This window comes from Rattus rattus, chromosome 2, assembly GCF_011064425.1.
Source record: "Rattus rattus isolate New Zealand chromosome 2, Rrattus_CSIRO_v1, whole genome shotgun sequence".
Lineage (NCBI taxonomy): Eukaryota > Metazoa > Chordata > Mammalia > Rodentia > Muridae > Rattus > Rattus rattus.
Window position 1 is genome coordinate 36,624,833 of NC_046155.1, and position 17,232 is coordinate 36,642,064.

The 17,232-nt window shown below is 42.4% G+C and overlaps 1 protein-coding gene across 3 annotated transcripts in view; it reads left to right on the forward strand.

Annotated features, from left to right (window-relative positions):
- Positions 1-23: 23 nt before the first annotated feature.
- Cpeb3 (cytoplasmic polyadenylation element binding protein 3) overlaps positions 24-17,232 on the forward strand; it is a 177,132-nt gene continuing 159,923 nt past the window's right edge. The window contains exon 1 of one of the 3 annotated variants that reach the window (XM_032891865.1): positions 24-238. The gene's annotated coding sequence lies outside the window, so the exon portion shown is untranslated. The remainder of the gene's footprint in view (positions 239-17,232) is intronic. The other 2 variants (XM_032891856.1, XM_032891858.1) reach the window with 2 other exon arrangements.

Consider the following 17,232-nt stretch of genomic DNA (forward strand, 5'->3'; position numbering starts at 1 on the left):
GTCCTCGGACCGTCCCCGCTAGAGGCTGCACAGCCCGCCGGGACCCCCGCCGCCGCGCCCGCCGCCGCCGGGCCGGCGCCCTCCCGTTTCCTTCCTCCAGGGGGAAAAAAAAATGTCCTTCGGGCCGCTGTCCGGGAAGCGGCAGCATGTGGCGCTCCGCTGTCAGTAGCAACAAGGTCAGCGCCCCTTCTCCGCGTCTTGCCCCCTCAGCTCTCGCGCTCAGGTGGGACAGAGCCAGGTGAGGGGTGGCGGCGTGGAGGGCCAGTTTCTGGGCCGGGTCAAGCACGCCGGGCCGCGGCGGCGCGAGGCCGGGCGCTCGGGTCAGCCTCCGCCGCGTCAGAACCCATCTTCGGGGAGGGAAGGGTGGCTTAGTGCGGGGCTGCTCTGGAGGGGCGGGTGGGTGACTCGACTGTTCGCACCGGCGCCTCTGTGTGTTGGGGTGGGGGGACGTGGGGGTTGGGGGTGGGACGCCAGGACCACTTTGCCTGTCCAGGAACCTTCTCGGAGGTGCGGTCGCCCAGCCTTCGAGGGCTTGCGGGCAGCCTCCAAAGGAGACGCGCTGGTGAATAAACACAGCCCTCGCTAGCTCAGCTGTGGGTTGTCAGGAGTGTTTGTTTCTTTCGGCAGCTGGTCACCGTTAACCATTTCTAGTCTCCTTGACACTTCTAAGCAGGTGGATCCGGGGTGAGGGATCAAAAAGGGAGAAGTCACAAATCATCCCTCTGTCTCCTCTGACGCCGGAAGGGATGGCTTTGGAGGGAGGAAAGAGCTGTTGTTGATTTAAACAAATGCGTAATTTGGACGACCTGTGGCGTTGTTTAGTGCTGTGATTGGTGGGATGTTTGGGAGTTTTCCTTTGGTTATGCCTACATTTTTTTTTTTTTCTGCAAAGCGTTTGCTGTTTCTTTAAATGAAAATGTGGAATATTTGAGCCTGGAATGGTTTCTCAGGCCTGTAATCCCAGATTTGGGAAACTGAGACAGAAAGATTACCTGGAGTTCGAAGCCACCTGGTCTGTATAATGAATTCCAGAGTAGCCTAGACTACAGTCTTTAAAAAAAAAAAAAAGCCAGGATATGGTAGGCGTCTAATCCTGTAACCCCAGCACTGGAGAGGAGGGAGCAGGAGGATTAGGAGTTCAAGGTCATCTTCTACTACTAGTGAGTTCGAGTCTGTCTCAAAAGAACAAACAAACAAACAAAAAACCGCATAGACATGGCCAGCAGATCTGGGAGGTTCTTCACAAATTCATAATTAGTCCAGGTTACAGAGAGAGACCCTATCTCAAAACAGTAACCGTCAAACCTGCTTTTGCTTGTTTTAGTTTTTCTTTGGCACGGACTGTATATCTGCAGCACAAGGATGACTCAACTTCCTGATCCTCCTGTCTAGAGCTCCCCAGATCTGGAATTATATATGTATGGCCCACCACACCCAGAACCAACATGTTTTCAAAATTCTTGCTTAATGTAGGTTTGTTTTTTTTTTAAACCAGCTCTTGTCTGTGTAAATCTATTTTTGTACATGGTCAGGATAAATAAATAAAATACATTTATTTGGCCTCCAATTTCTGAAATATACATTTTTGTTTGTCTTTTTATTTTGAGACACAGTCTCACCATGCATCCCTGGAATTCACTAGGTACCCTAGGCTGAGCTTGAACTCACAGAAATTTGCCTCCCTCTGTCTCCTGGGATTAAAGGCTTGTACCAACACACAAGGCTATTTTTATTATTTTTGGTGGGCGTACACCTATTGCTCTCCAGACTGGGTTTCTCAAAGAACCCAGGAATCTGCCTCTCCTTGCCCTCCCTGGTGCTAGGATTGCAGATGCCACAGGTATACCTGGCATTTATGTGTTACTAGGGGCTGGAACTTGGGTTTTCATGCTTGGATAATAAGTACTTTACATCAGAGCTCCTAGAAGCCTGGTTTTATGAAATATTTTAGGGTACTATAGTTAATATTCCTTCTCATGGGAAGAGAAATAGGCCGCCTACCTTTGGAAGGAAAATGAGTAGGTTAGCAGGGAGGCTAACATTTCACTTACTTTTTGCCTTGTGTGCTATGGAAGCCTTCTTCTTGTGTATATTTCTCTTTTAAGCAGTTAACCATGCTGGATATAGACAGAATCCATCTAGCTCTGTGATTTATACTGATGGGCATTCCCATTTATCAGATTTTTAAAAAAATGTTGTTTGTTTCATATGTTTTCTTGGGGATCTGACAGCACAGTCTGGCCTGGAACTAGATGACTAGTCAGTCATATTCCATCTTGCTGAAACCCTCTTCCTTCACTTCCTGAATAGGTGTGGTCCACCATGCCTGCTCCCTCCTCCTTTTTAAATATTGGGTTTTACCCTGTAGTCTAGGCTGGTCTACATAGGCCACAGTGTCCTTTAACTGGTGGCAGTCCTTTTGCCAGAGACTCCCAAGTTCAGAGATCTACAGGGATGACCCATCTAGACTACTTTAGAATGTGTATTTTACCCTAAAGTATGATATAGTTCTGTGATAACAAGTCCCATCTACATTAGCCCTCTTTCAAAAAAAGATTTTATATTTATATTTTTATGAAAAGTCAATTTCCTGTCTTTTTTTTTTTAAACCCTTATTAGTAGAGAATAACTTTTGTCTGGAGGGACCGTGGGTATGTACCGATAATAAGGCATTTGCTCAACATGCCCAAGGCCTTGGATTTTGTTCCTTGGCCACAGTAAGAAAAAGAGAGGGAAGGAGAATGATAGACATTTAAACTAACAGACAGCTCAGAAACTGTTCATCCTCCCCAACTCCAGCCTTCATGGTGGAAGGAGAGAACAGGTTGCTGAAAGCCCTCTGACCTATATTCTACTGTGGAACATAAGCAATATCTCTTCCCAGTAAATAAAGGATTTATAAAAGAAAAATAGAAGTCACTTAGAGACTAATATATAAAGCTGGATTTTTTAAAAAGATTTATTTATTTATTTTATGTATATGAACACACTGTAGCTGTCTTCAGACACACCAGAAGAGGGCATCAGATCTCATTACAGATGGTTGTGAGCCACCATGTCGTTGCTGGGAATTGAACTCAGGACCTCTGGAAGAGCAGTCAGTGCTCTTAACCGCTGAGGCATCTCTCCAGCCCATAAAGCTGGATCTTGTGGTTCACATCTGTAATCTGAGCACTCAAGAAAATGAGGCAGGAGGATTGCTTATGAGTTCGAGGCCAGCCTGAGCTACAGAGCGAAACCTGTCTCAAAACCGAGAAACAAATGCTCAATCTTAAAATAAAAAAAAAAAAAAGAAGCAATAAATATAACTGAAAAGGGAAGAAATGTAAGGACTTCATTTTTGGATTAGTATAGGTCAAAGTCACGATTAACAGAATTTATAAATTCTTGTGTTTGAAGTAGGTCACACATGTAGACTGAATTTCAATATTGTTTGCCAACTTTGCTTCCTATGACTTACTTTTTGGTGAGACTCAAGACATTTGGAATTATAATTTACTTTTGAATTTGTTTTTAAGTCAGTTTTTTAAAGAGAAAGACATCACTTTTTAATTGTGTTTATGCTTGTGTATCTGAGTGTGGGTATGCAACTATGAGTTCCACTGTCTCTGGAGGGCAGAAGAGGGCGTTAGACTCCCCGTAGTTGGAGTGACAGGCAGTTGTGAGCTGCCTGCTGTGGATACAGGAATTGGACTCAGGCTCTCTTCAACCTTAACCACTGAGGAGCCCTACTCTTAGATTTTGAAGAAAGTAAGCTTGTGTTTCCTTAGAAGCTTGAGCTAGGCATAGTAGCATACTCCTGTGCTCTCAGTTCTTGGGAGACTGAAGCAGGAGAATTGTCATGAATTCAAATTCTTCTTGGCTACATAATAAGTAAGAGAAATTTGATCGTTACCATCACTTAAAAACAGATCGTACACACTTTTCATTGTAAGACTCCTTTCATTAGATAGAGACAGCAAGGTCAGAAGTTCAAGGCCCGGCTAATGGGAGAATCTATCTTCAAAAACTGAATTAGAAAATTAAAACTGGGGGGCTGGGGATTTAGCTCAGTGGTAGAGCACTTACCTAGGAAGCACAAGGCCCTGGGTTCGGTCCCCAGCTCGAAAAAAAAGAACCAAAAAAAAAAAAAAAAAAAAAAAAAAAAGAAATTAAAACTGGTCTGAGTACATGCTGGGCCTGGCCACCTGAGTTGGGTCCCTGGGACCCACATGGCAGACAGAAAGAACTCTGTCCTCTGACCACCACAGTAAGTGCTGTCAAATACCACCATCAAAAACAATATACATGTATTTCATACACAAATAGTCTGTGGTGAATGGTAGTTAGCCAAGGGAGTAACCAGCATGACCATAGACATTGTTTTTTGTCTATTGCTATAATTTTAGCAGAAATTAATTTACTGAAAATGTAAGAAGATTTTCTATACCTCAGGTGAGAAGAATAAAAGTTGACAATGTTGATTATCCTTAAGAGTTATAGAATATAATAATATTCTATATTTAAAAATACTTGGTTAGGAACTATTCTAAATATATCCAGAAATGTGAAATAATGAATGATTTGCTGTTCTTCTGTCATACTTGTTTTGAACTGTCTGCCAAAGGGGTAATGATGGTTTTTAGAGAAATAATCTGACATCTTCAGGCATCCTCCAAGGAACTGTCAATTGCCAAGGTTGGTCATAAGCTGTGGGCTGAGCCCTCATTTCAGGCTATGGGAAGTTCTTAGTTAATTCCTTCAGCAGATGTGCTTAGAGAATTCATAATGTAAATGGGCACTAGAATAGCAAATTAAACTGTAATTACCCTTTAGGAGCCCAGAAAATGTTTGTGCTTACTAAATGAAAAGGTACTCAGACATAAACCATGATGCAATGATAATGTGGCAGTGTATGGAAAGTCACCAACTTAGCATAGAAATACAAAGGGACTCACAAGTTTATAGAAGACCCAGGTGGGTTGCCATGTTAAGAGAATATCTTGGGATATGGCACTACCTTATGACACTGAAGAGACAGAGGAGATCGAGTCTGAATTTGGGTGTAAAGATGTAAAGACAGGATTTAACCTCTCTGATTCAAGTTGTAGGTTTCTGTTGCATAAGTGGGAAAATATTTGTCTGACAATGTATGAAATGATGAAAGGGCCTTGATGTAACTCAGCAGTGGGAGTACAGTGAGAAGTAAAACCAAGTACAGCCTGCCTTTGTGAGGTCTACTGATTGGTGGGAGAACCATCGTAAACAGTGACTTGGAGTTGAGCACTTACAAGGAATTATAATTAAGGGTTTGACAGGGAGGCCAGGGCAAGCTTTTCTGAGGAACTGTCTGGAAACCAAGGACAGAAGAGGAGCAGCCATTAACTGGAAAAGAGAGGAAAGAGTACTCAGGCTGAAGAACATGTGTAAATGCCCCATGAGGAAAGGTCTTTGATGAATAAAAGACATTGAAACAAAGATTTTAAAGTCACTTTGATCCCTAAAGTTCAAGTGACCGGTAATAAAGGGTTCCACATGCTCCTGTTAGGAATTTTGCCCTTAGGAGAGATGGAAACTCAAATGGGTGGGCTATGCCTGACATGAGAAACAGACCTACTGTGTAGGAAATTGGGTTAGTTTATAGCTAGAGGTTTGTCCTGGAAATTTTGATCAGTGTGTCCTTTAGTGGAATTAAACTGTCTACCCTGGACTGTTGTCTTTATTTTGTTTGTTCTTTTGTTTGTTTTTTGAGACAGGGTTTCTCTCTGTAGCTCTGGCTGACCTGGTACTTACTCTGTAGACCAGGCTGGCCTCAAATGCACAAAGACCCACCTACCTCTGTCATCTGAGTGCTGGGACTAAAAGCATGTGTCACTATGTAGGACTACTCTCTTTCTTTCTAATAAGGTCTTATTCTAGTCCAGGCTGGCCTCAAATTTATGATACTTTGTCTCTCCTCCCTAGATTGAGGTAATTAAGCATGTGCCATCATGTTTGGTTTGCTCACTACTAGTTCTTGAAGATTCACCGTTGCATGTATCAGTTGATCATCCAAAGCAGTAAGGGCAGGAACCTGGAAGCAGGGGCTAATACAGAGGCCATGGAGCGGTGATGCTTCCTGGCTTGTACCTCATGGTTTGCCAGCCTGCTCGCTTTTTTATAGAACACAAGACCACAGCCCAGGGATAACACTACCTACAATAGGCTGGGCTCTCCCCCATCAATCAGCCATTAAGGAGATTCCTTACAGCTGGATCTTGTGGAGGCATTTTCTCAATTGAGATTCCCTTCTCTCTTATGACTCTACCTTGTGGCAAGTTGACATCAAACTAGCCAATACGGAAAGGAAAGAATTATAGGGCATTTTAGTATATTTTCCTTTCTATAGCTTAGCCCTGGAATGTCCATTTTATTTAGCTATTTTGATTTTGTTTTCTGTGTGTGTGTGTGTGTTTTCTTTCAAGATACAGTTTCTCTGCCTTGACTGTTCTAGAACTCAGTAGACCAGGCTCGCCTCCAACCCAAGAGATTTGCCTGCCTTTGTCTCCCATGTGCTGGAATTAAAGGTATGAGACACTGTCCAATTATTTAGACTGTTTAGACAAGTTTTACTCTGTAGTCTAGGCTGGCCTGGAACTCACTGTGTAGCCCAGCCTGGCCTTGAGCTCTGAGCAATCTTCTTGTATTAGTCTCTTGTGGTTCCATTATAGGCTGGATTGTCAACTTATGAGAAAATGTATATGGAAAATAATTTCCTTTTTCAAACAGCCATGTGCTCCATAGCGCCATCCAAAATGTGGTCTTGTAGACCTGGAATTTCCCCAAACCTTTTCCAGAGAATATGTGCATTTTCCATTGCATTAACATTTACACCAATGGCATCAGCAACTGCAGATAAACTTCCCTGCACATGAGCATCGTTCAAAGCATTGGGCTCAGACAGCATTAATGGTCATATAGTTACCACAGAGTGCGTGCATTAAACATTAGAACCAAAACTATCCGTTTTGTTAGTCTTTGCACTTTAATATTCATAGTGTGTTGTCAGTCTGTGATGGGTATGATGCATATCCATTCCTGCGTCTACAGCATGTTAGCCAGCGGCAGTGGTGTGCACTGACTCCCCCTCCTCTCAAGGCAAGGGGGATAGAAGCAGGTAGATTGCTAGTGAACACAGAGGTTTCAGAAGGCTAGCCAGAAGTGGTGGGTCAGGCCTTATAATTCTAGCACTCAGGGGGCAGCCTGGGTTGCGTAACAACACCCTGTTTCAAAAAATAAATCTCTCAAATGATAGTGAGCAATAAAAAGATATTCATTTTTCAGTAGCCTGTATATAATATGGATTAAAGTGGCTTTTGATTTGCCTTCTTTCATCTGAAACCGTTAGAATCCTTAGAATCTAGGAGTTTTTCTTGGTTTGTTCTGGGTTTTGATCCTGGGCATTGAACCTAGTACTTGAACCAGTGGACTCTCATCTCAGACCTGGGTTTTCTTTTACTGTTAATCTTATACTCTCACCAACATTGAGTGCCCCATTCAGAGACAGTGAGAGCCTCTGTTGGAAGGGCTAACGATGCCAGTGAACCTGAAACAGGAGGTGCCATGGAGAAGTAAAATTAGACTGTTAGAGGGAGAAGATAGTGTTTACAAAGAAAATGCACACTGCAGCCTCATGCTACCCAGGATTTGGAGATAATTTGCTGAAAAATTAGAAAAATCAATCAACATTTCGGATTTTTTTGTTGCTTATTTACTTTACATCCTGCTCACTGCCCCCTCCCATAATCCTTCCCCTCATGCCCTTGTCTCTGCTACAGTTCCTGACTCCTGAGTTTTTATTTGAATTCATGCTTTGATTTCTGTCTTAGTTAGGGTTTTACTGCTGTGAACAGACACTATGACCAAGGCAAATATAAAAACATTTAAATGGGGCTGGCATACAGGTTCAGAGATTCAGTTCAGTATCGTCAAGGTGGGAGCATGGCAGCATGCAGGCAGGCACGGTGCAGGCAGAACTGAGAGCTCTACATCTTCATCCCAAGGCAGCTAGTAGAATACTGACTTCTAGGCAGCTAGGATGAGAGTCTTATAACCCACACCCACAGTGACACACCTACTCCAACAGGGCCACACCTTCTAATTGTGCCACTCCCTGCCCTGAGCATATTCAGACCATCATAACATCCTTTGATGATGGATTATAACATGTAAAGAGAAATAAATACTTTCCTTCTGTGATGGTTTGAATATGCTTGACCTAGGAAATGACACTATTAGTAGGTGTGGCCTTGTTGAAGTAGGTGTGGCCTTGTTGGAGGACGTATGTCACTGTAGGGCTGGGCAATGAGACCCTCCTCCTAACTGCCTGAGAGATTCAGTCTTCTCCTGGTTCCCTTTGGGACAAGATGTAGAACTATCAGCTCCTTCTCCAGCACCACGCCTGCCTGCATGCTGCCATGCTTCCTGCCATGGTGATAATGGACTGACCCTCAGAACCAGTAAGCCAGCCCCAGTTAAATGTTGTCCTTGGTCATGGTGTCTCTTTACGGCAATGGAAACCCCAACTATGACACCTCCCCAAGTTGCTTTTGGTCATGCTGTTTAATCATAGTGACAGATGCAAACTAGAACAGAAATTGGGCTGTTGCTGACTATTTCGTTTTTTTGGGAAGATTGTGGGAGCCTCTGAAGCTTTGGGCTGGAAAAGGCCATTGAATTCTCAGAACTTAATGAGCTGTTATGAGAACTTGGAAGATAGGAATGTGGAGAGAGGTGCAGGGGATGGGGTCTGGCTTGTGGAGTTTCAGAGCAAAGCAAGTCAGTAAGCCGCTCTCTCCCATGGTTCCCGACTCTTCTCTTAAGATGATGATGGCTGTGATTGGGACATGGCAGCCAAGTAAGCCCTCCTCTCTCCAAGTTGTCTTTGGTCAGTATTTTATCACAGCAACAGACAAACAGACTAATGCAGCATCCGTATTGGAAAGGAAGAAGAAAAACTATTTTATTTGCTGATGAAATGATTTTATGCTTAAAAACTCAAAAGAGCTGATTCTGAGTGTGTCTTTCTGCTGCTCGCTGTGAGGGGAACGCATGCCTGCCCTGTGGGTGTGCCTGTCTTTCTGAGAACCTTTCCCTTTGCCTTTGTGTTTAAACTGTATTAAACATCTTTAACAAGGCCTTGGCATGATGGGGCTCAGGAAGCACAGACAGGTATTCTGTGAGTTCTAGGCTGGCTTGGTGTATATAGTCAGACCCTCTCTCAAAACAGAACACCTTGAAAACTTAAATGAAAAAAAAATTCAAGGAGTTACACAAAACAAATATTAGAACCAAAATGTAAGTTTAACAAGACTAAAGGTTATAAGATCAAAATGGAAGATCTGTTGTATATCTGTACATTAGCAGTGACCAATACAGGAATAAAAGTAAGGAAAAGAAGTTTCATTTATAAAGACATCAAAAGGAACAAAATAAAGTTGGGAATATAACTCAATTTGTCAAATATTTTCCAAACATGCACAGTGCCCTAGGATTAATGCCATCAACATAAATCCTAGGTATGGTGGTGGACTCTACTAATCATAGCACTGGGGAGTTGAGGCAGGAGAATTAGAAGTTCAAAGTTAGCCTCAGCTGTATACTAAGTTCAACATTAGTTGGGCTACGTGAGAACAGTGACATTGGAGGCTTTCCTTCCCAATGCTTAGATGCCAGGGGACAAGGAGAGAGTTAACTCTGATCTCCATATGTGTCCTCCGTAGGCATGCATCCATACTCACACACTCACAGGTCAAATGTCCGTACAACCAAGATGGAAAGTGAAATAAAACACAAAGGAACCAGTTTAACAAAAGCAGTGAATAACATCTGAAAACTAAGAAATTAAACATCCAGTAATTAGGAAGAGTTCATCAAAGACTGTGTGTGTATACAAGCGCCATGACAGCAGTCCAGTTTGGTGGAGTTGGGTTGGCAACAGCAGTGACACAACCTAGCAGAGAGAGAGCCAGGCCAGGAGGAGATTACAGCTCCAGATATACACACATTACATATAAACATACAAATTTGGGAGTACTTAACTCCATAAAACCAACATTGCTAGAGACTAAGCCATAGATTAACTCCAACATTGTAATTGCAGGTGGTTTTAATACTCTACTTTCCTCAACGGACATGTCTTTCAGCAAACAAAACAAAAACAAAGAAGCAAAAACAAAAAACCCAGAAATATCATCGTTAACCATTGACCCAAAAGTCCTTATAGATGTCCATAAAATATTCCACTCCACCAATATAGAATACACCTTCTTAGTCTCCATGTAAGTTTCTTTAAAATGGACTCACGATGCTACTCATGATGCTATTTTGCTTTTAAGAGGTGGATCCTGCCTGGTGGAAGTAGGTCTCTAGGGGTAAATGGTCCAATGGAGATGATCCCTGCCCCTGTTCTGGCTGTGGCCTCTACTTCCTGTCCAATACTATGTGAGGCATTTCTGCCACGTGCTTGCTGTGAGCTCTGTAATGCCGTCCCTGCTGTGATTGACTTAAACTGATGAAAACATGAGCCAAAATAACCCTTTCCTCCATGAAGTGGTTTCTGTTAGGTTATTTTGGTCACAGTGATGCAGAAGTAACTAACACAGAAATTGGCCATCAATAACTGACTAAACCTGAGCATGTGGTTCACGAGCCTTTGGGGCTGTTTGTTTTTGCTCAGTTGGGTGATTCAGGCTAGAGAAGCTGTAGAATGTTGTAAGAACTTAAGGCCCCTGGTTATTCTCTGTCTCTCTGCTCAGAGTGCTTTAGGCAGGGCACCTCAGAACAGTGGAGATATGGTTGGTGCTGTTTCCAATAAAGACAGCAAGGCCCTTTGGAGGAAATGTCCAGTCCTAACTGCAGCAGGAAAAGTACCTGAGTTAGGAATATCCAGTCCTAAAGGGAAGTTCTTCAAGTTGACTGTGTTTGACACACATACGTAATCTCCAAATCTAGGGAGGATGCTGCTAATATATATGCATATATATGCATATATATGATATAAATATATGTATGATAAATGTTCAATAAAATGATGGGGGTGGGCTGGTAGGACAGTTTAGAGGGGAGGGTGCTTGCTGTTGCCAAGCACTGGAATAGTAGGAGGATCAGGGATTCAGGACTGTCTCAATTATATAGTTAGTTTGAGGCTAACCTGGGCTACATGAGACCCCCCACCTCAAAAAAACCAAACGAAACCAAAAATACTCAAAATGTTTTAATAAATAAACTTAAAATATATTTAACTCTTGTATATGCTGAAAAGTACTATACTATTGTGCTATGTCCTCAGCCCCTTTTGATTTTTATTTAATAATTTGTGTGTGTGTGTGTGTGTGTGTGTGTGTGTGTGTGTGTGTGTGTGTATACATATGTATGTGGGTGCCAGAGCAGGACTGAGGTATAGGGTCCTCTGGAGCTGGAGTTCCAGGAGGTTGTGAGGTAGGATCCCTCACCAGTACATAGGATTCACTAATTAGGCTAGGCCAGCAGGCCCAGGAATCCTCTGATCTCCCTTCCCCAGCAGTAGGGTTATGAACATGTCCCATCATGCTTCACTTTTTATAGGGGTGTTATGGAGAGACTCAGGTACTCTGAAGAACAGCAAGTAACTTTAACTGTTGGACATCTCTTCGGCCTTTATCTATCATTCCTACGTCCGAGTTTCCTTAAAACAGAACAAACAGGGATGACTCAACAGTTAAAGTCACTGGCTGCTAAACTTGATCTGAGTTCAGTGCCCAGGACTCAGGTGCTGGAGGGAGAGAACTTCCTAGCTCTCTCTCTCCTTCCTTCCCTTCTTACCTTGTCATCTCCTTCCTTCCCTTCCTCTACTCACCCCCCCCGCCCACACACAATAAAACAGAAAGAAATGAAAACTCAAGTAAAAGAATGATAACTTTTATTATTTAAGGTAATGTGAAGATTAACTCCCTAAGACAGTGGTCCTGCAGCCCATTTGGACAGTTCCTCATGTTGTGGGGACCCCCCCAAAATTATTTTCAATGCTACTTTATAACTGTAATTTTTTTACTGTTATGAATCATAATTTTGAAGATAGAGGTTTGCCAAGAGGGTTGAAACCTACAGGTTGAAAACCACTGCCCTAAGGCATAAATTCTTACGTAGCGTATGATGTTGGCTATTATAAGCATCATTAACAGATGTTGAAGTAATTCTCTATATACAAAAGTTTAAAGCTAATAAACGAAAAAGAAAAAGAAACTATTAAAAATATCTACATCCTGTGGTAGTTGAAGCATTCCTTACTGTCTTCTGTTCCAGAAGTAGGAAATACAGTCTGTAGGAAGAAGAGGTATAAGAAGTTTCTGGAGCCAGATGTGGTGGTGCATGTCTTTAATTCAATAAATGGGAGGCAGAGGCAGGTGAGTCTCTGGGAGTTTAAGGCCAGTCAGGACTACATAATAGAGCTCAAAAAAAAAAAAAAAAAAAGTATGTGGATAGTAAGATCCTATTTCTCCACTAGTGGACTGATCAAGAGAAAGCGCTAAGACTCTATTCTCAGTATAGAATTTCTAGAGAGTTCAGCTCTTTCCAGTATTAACTTTAGACTGTAAACATTGACCCTTACTGCTTTAGTTTGTTAAAATTGCGTTTATACACACTAACATAATTTTGGAAATTAGATACAGCAGCTGTTAAAACTGTCACCATTTTATTCTTTTTTTTTTTTTTTTTTTTTTTTTTTTTAGGTTCTTTTTTTTTGAGCTGGGGACCGAACCCAGGGCCTTGCGCTTCCTAGGTAAGCGCTCTACCACTGAGCTAAACCCCCAGCCCCCACCATTTTATTCTTAGAGGAATATTCTAACTAAGAAACTGAGAACATGGATCTGTTAGGCATATTGTCTGTGTATAAGTTCAGGCACCTTTGCTTCCCAAAGTTATAATCTGTTAGTGGCCTGATCGCACAGTCTGGTCATCAAAGTCATTTGGGGAGCTCAGGCAAGAGGAGCACCAAGTTCAAGGCTCACCTAGTCTACAGAGTAAGCTCAAGGCCAACCTGGGCTGGCCTCAAATTCCTGGGCTCAAGTAATCCTCTTACTCTAGTCTCTTAGTACTTGGGAATACAGGGTTCACCACTGCTCCTAGAGAGATTTTTGTTGTTTTTAGGAAGACCAGGATATTGCTTTCTCTGCAAGAGGCCAGTGTATCAGGTAGTAACAGAGAGCTGCCTGGTTACTGTTACTATGCAGGTCCAGGCAAGTGGTAGTGGGAATAACTATGCATATACATTAAGATGGAGATATACTTTATTTATTTATTTATTTTTTTTTGAGACAGGGTCTTGTTTATCTCAGACTTGTCTCACACTCACTCGGGAGAGCCAAGACTATCCTTAAGTTCCTGATCCTTTTGTGTGAGCTGTTATTGCAGTCATGTGCCACTATACCTGATGAGAATGAAATTTGATAATCTCATGCCCTTCCCACATGTCAGCTCTTACAATATTAAGTTGATCCCCTACTACTGTGATGACATCATTTTCTGGTTAGCATTTTGGCAGGTATCCTATTTTTTCCAAAATGGTAGCAGAGGTAGTTGCCACACATGTTTGTTTCTCGGATACCTCCAAGAAAATATCAGTCAGAGTCAGGCACGGTGGCACTTGCCTGTAATCCTAGCCCTCAGGAGGCTGAGGTAGGAGACTTGTGATTTTGAGGCCTTTTGGGATCATTTAGTGTAATACTGTCTCAAACAAATAAACAAAATGTAAAAACACATCTGGATTTTGGTTCATGTGGTTGGTTAAAGCAAAAACCTAAAGAAGCCAATCTTCAATACTAGACAAAGATGGCCTACAATAAATGCAACTGCTGCGTGAGTTATAGTGTGAGTAACAAAACAAAGTTGATAGGTGGCATACACCTTTAAGCCCAGCATTCAGGAGGCTGAGATGGGTAGACCTCTATGAGTGAATTCAAGGCTAGCCTGCTCTATATATTGAGACCCTGTCTCAAAAACAAACTCACAGGTCAATTAAGAGAATTGAATTACCATCTCTTCTTGATCTATCTCCTTCTGTATGATGGAGATCAAACCCAAGGTCTCTCAACACCCTAGGGGAAGTCCAGATGTCCCGTGTAGGAACTGTGATTTCTACCCTTCTGAGCTTACCCCCCACTTTCCCATTGTAGGGAACTCTCATATGTATTCATGCATCCTGTTTTAGATTGCCCCTTCAGGGTGCAGCTCTACAATAAGGTTCCTGTCCTTGCATAGAAGAGTATGGGCTGGATTTCAGTCACCACTGCTCACTTTCTGGTGCTGAGGGGTAAGCACAGGTATACAACCTGTGAAAGGGAAGTGAGGGCTCTGTCCTGTCTAGTTACTGCATAAGCTATTAGCATCACGTCAGATTGTAAAAGTGAAGGAGTTTGGTAAAGTCTAATTCCCCATGTAAGAAAGGCACTAATACTATACAGACACTACTTGGCATCAGATGAAAGGATCCCAGAGTTACCAGGACAGATACACAGACCCTGTCGTTTTTGTGGTGATTTCTATGATTCATCAGATTGTGTAGAACTCCTAATTGCTGACTGCTAATGCAGAGATGGTCACAAACAGTTTGCTTCATTGCCTCCAGTCAACTAGCCTTTTCTCTCAGTCTGTTGCATCAGTTGTCTTTTTACTTTTAGACAAGGTCTCCCGTGGCCCCAGTTGGCCTTGAGTTCACCATAGAACAGAGGATGACCTTGAACTTAGGATCCTCCTGCTTCCACCTCTAGTGCTGGAATTGTCAGGATGTGCCACTGCACTGGGCTTTGATGAGCCATCTTCTGGGAGATCGTCATGCTTTTTTTTAGGACATCCCACCGAGAGACTCTCTGTAATCCAGAGAGACATTCAGAAGGCTGAGAAAGGAGGATCAGGAGTTTAAGCCTAGCTTGGGCTACATAGGCAGTTCCAGCCAGTTTGAACTACATGGTCAAACCCTGTCTAAAAAATAAAGTAAAAAACAAAAAAAGCGGGCTGGAGAGATGGCTCAGCGGTTAAGAGCACCGACTGCTCTTCCAGAGGTCCTGAGTTCAATTCCCAGCAACCACATGGTGGCTCACAACCATCTGTAATGGGATCCGATGCCCTCTTCTGGTGTATCTGAAGACAGCTACAGTGTACTTATATATAATAAATGAATAAATCTTTAAAAACAAACCCCCCCCAAAAACATTTTTATTTCAAAACCAACAAAAAATTAAATATGTGGAGAGCTGCTAGCATTGTGTCTAGCACATAATGTATGCTCCATAACTATTAACTGCAAAGCCTGGCCAGGTTGGACAGGTATGCCATCCCAGTTACTTGGAAGGCTGAGGCAGGAAGACCATAGTGTTAAGAACAGCCTAGGTTAATGTGAATGAGTTCAAGGCCAGCTTGGGCTATCTAGTAAGTCCCTGTCTGGAGAAAAGGCTGTGTTAGATGTCCTTCAACAGATGACTGGATAAAAGAAATATATTACCTGTATAGTTTTAAAGGATGAAATGATATCATTTTCAGGAACATGGGTAGATCTGGAGATTATCACATTAAACCAACAAGAGCAGGGTATAGTGGCACACTCTTGGAACCCCAGAGAGGCTCATGGTTCTCAGTGGACTAGCTTGCACGGAGGAGTAGGGATGATGCTACCTGAAAACAGGTTGGGACTAAATAGAGCCCTGAATTCTAGGGTAAGTGTTTGATCACGTCCTATAGATAGAATGATAAGACTTTTCTATGTAACTGTGGAATAGATAGATGGAGAAAACCCTTAAAGTGACATTAAAGTCACAGCTTCAGCTTTTGGAATGGAAGCTGAAGTTAAAAAGCTAATATAATTAATTCCTCTAAAGCCTGTCCCTTGAGGGTTCCTCTTGGTGTCAATTTTATGACAACAACTTCTTTTTTCTTGTGCTGGGGTAGAACTCAGGTCTTACTCATACTAGACAAACACCACTACCCTTGAGCTAATTCCCAGCTCTTGTTTGTTTTAGAGAGGTCTTACTAGATAGCCCAGGCTATCCTTAAATTCAAGATTGTTCTGGTTTAACTTCTTGCTTGAGTTTTGAGATTATAGTACACCTGGTTTGTGAAACAACTTTTGAACAACATTTCAGATGAAATGTTGAAACATAAAAGAGTTTTAGCCAGGGGGTGCTGGTACACACTTTTAATCCCAGCACTTGGGAAGCAGAGGCAAGTGGATTTGAGTTTGAGGGTAACCCGGTCTCAAACAGAGTGAGTACCAGGATAGCCAAAGGCTACTCAGAGAAACTGTCTTAAAGAAAGAGCTAGGGAGTGAACATGGGCTTTGGTTTGGTAGGTAAACACCTCATTACTGAGCTTGACCCAGCCTCTCAAATAATTAAAAGCTGTGTAGAATTTACTTTCCTGAAGTCTTGTGAAGGAACACGTAGTCTTGGCTTGGCTTAGTCGTGAATACTTGGAAACAGAGGTGGGAAGATTGCTACACATCAGAAGGTAAAGTGGTATGCATAGTTAATTCTAATCCAGCCAGTGGCTATTATGTAGAGAGAGACTGTCTCAAAAATTAGTGTGTAATTGGGAATTTTATCAAGGCAGCTTAGTTGGTTAAGGCATGTGCCACCAAGTTTGTTGAACTTGAGTTTGGTCCTGGGAAAGAGAACAAACTCTTTTAAGTTGCCCTCCGAGCACAGTGGTTTTTATTACAGTGCTAGGAATTGAACATGGAGTCTTGTTAGACAGGTACCTCTTTACTGAACTATATACGCAGCCTCTGGAATAATTAAAATCATGAATTGGGCAGGATTTATTTCAATCCTCCTGCATTTGCCTCCCAAGTGGTTGGCTTATAAACATGTGCCTGTTTTTTGTTTTGAAACAAGGCCGTTAGTAGCCTAGGGTGGCTTGCAACTCAGTGGGTAGGTCAGAATGATGTTGATTTCCTAATCCTTTTGCCTCTACCTCCTGACTTGGGATTGCAGGCTTGTGCTACTATACCTGGATGTGTTTGTCTGATTTTATAAAAAAATGTAGTGTGTGTATGACTGTAGATGACATGAGTGTGACAGAAAAGGACACAAAGGACAGAAAAGAGTGTCAGATCCCCTGGAGCTGGAGTTACGTGATTGTGAACCTCCAAATATGTCAAGAACATAAACCCGGGGGTTGGGGATTTAGCTCAGTGGTAGAGCGCTTGCCTAGCAAGCACAAGGCCCTGGGTTCGGTCCCCAG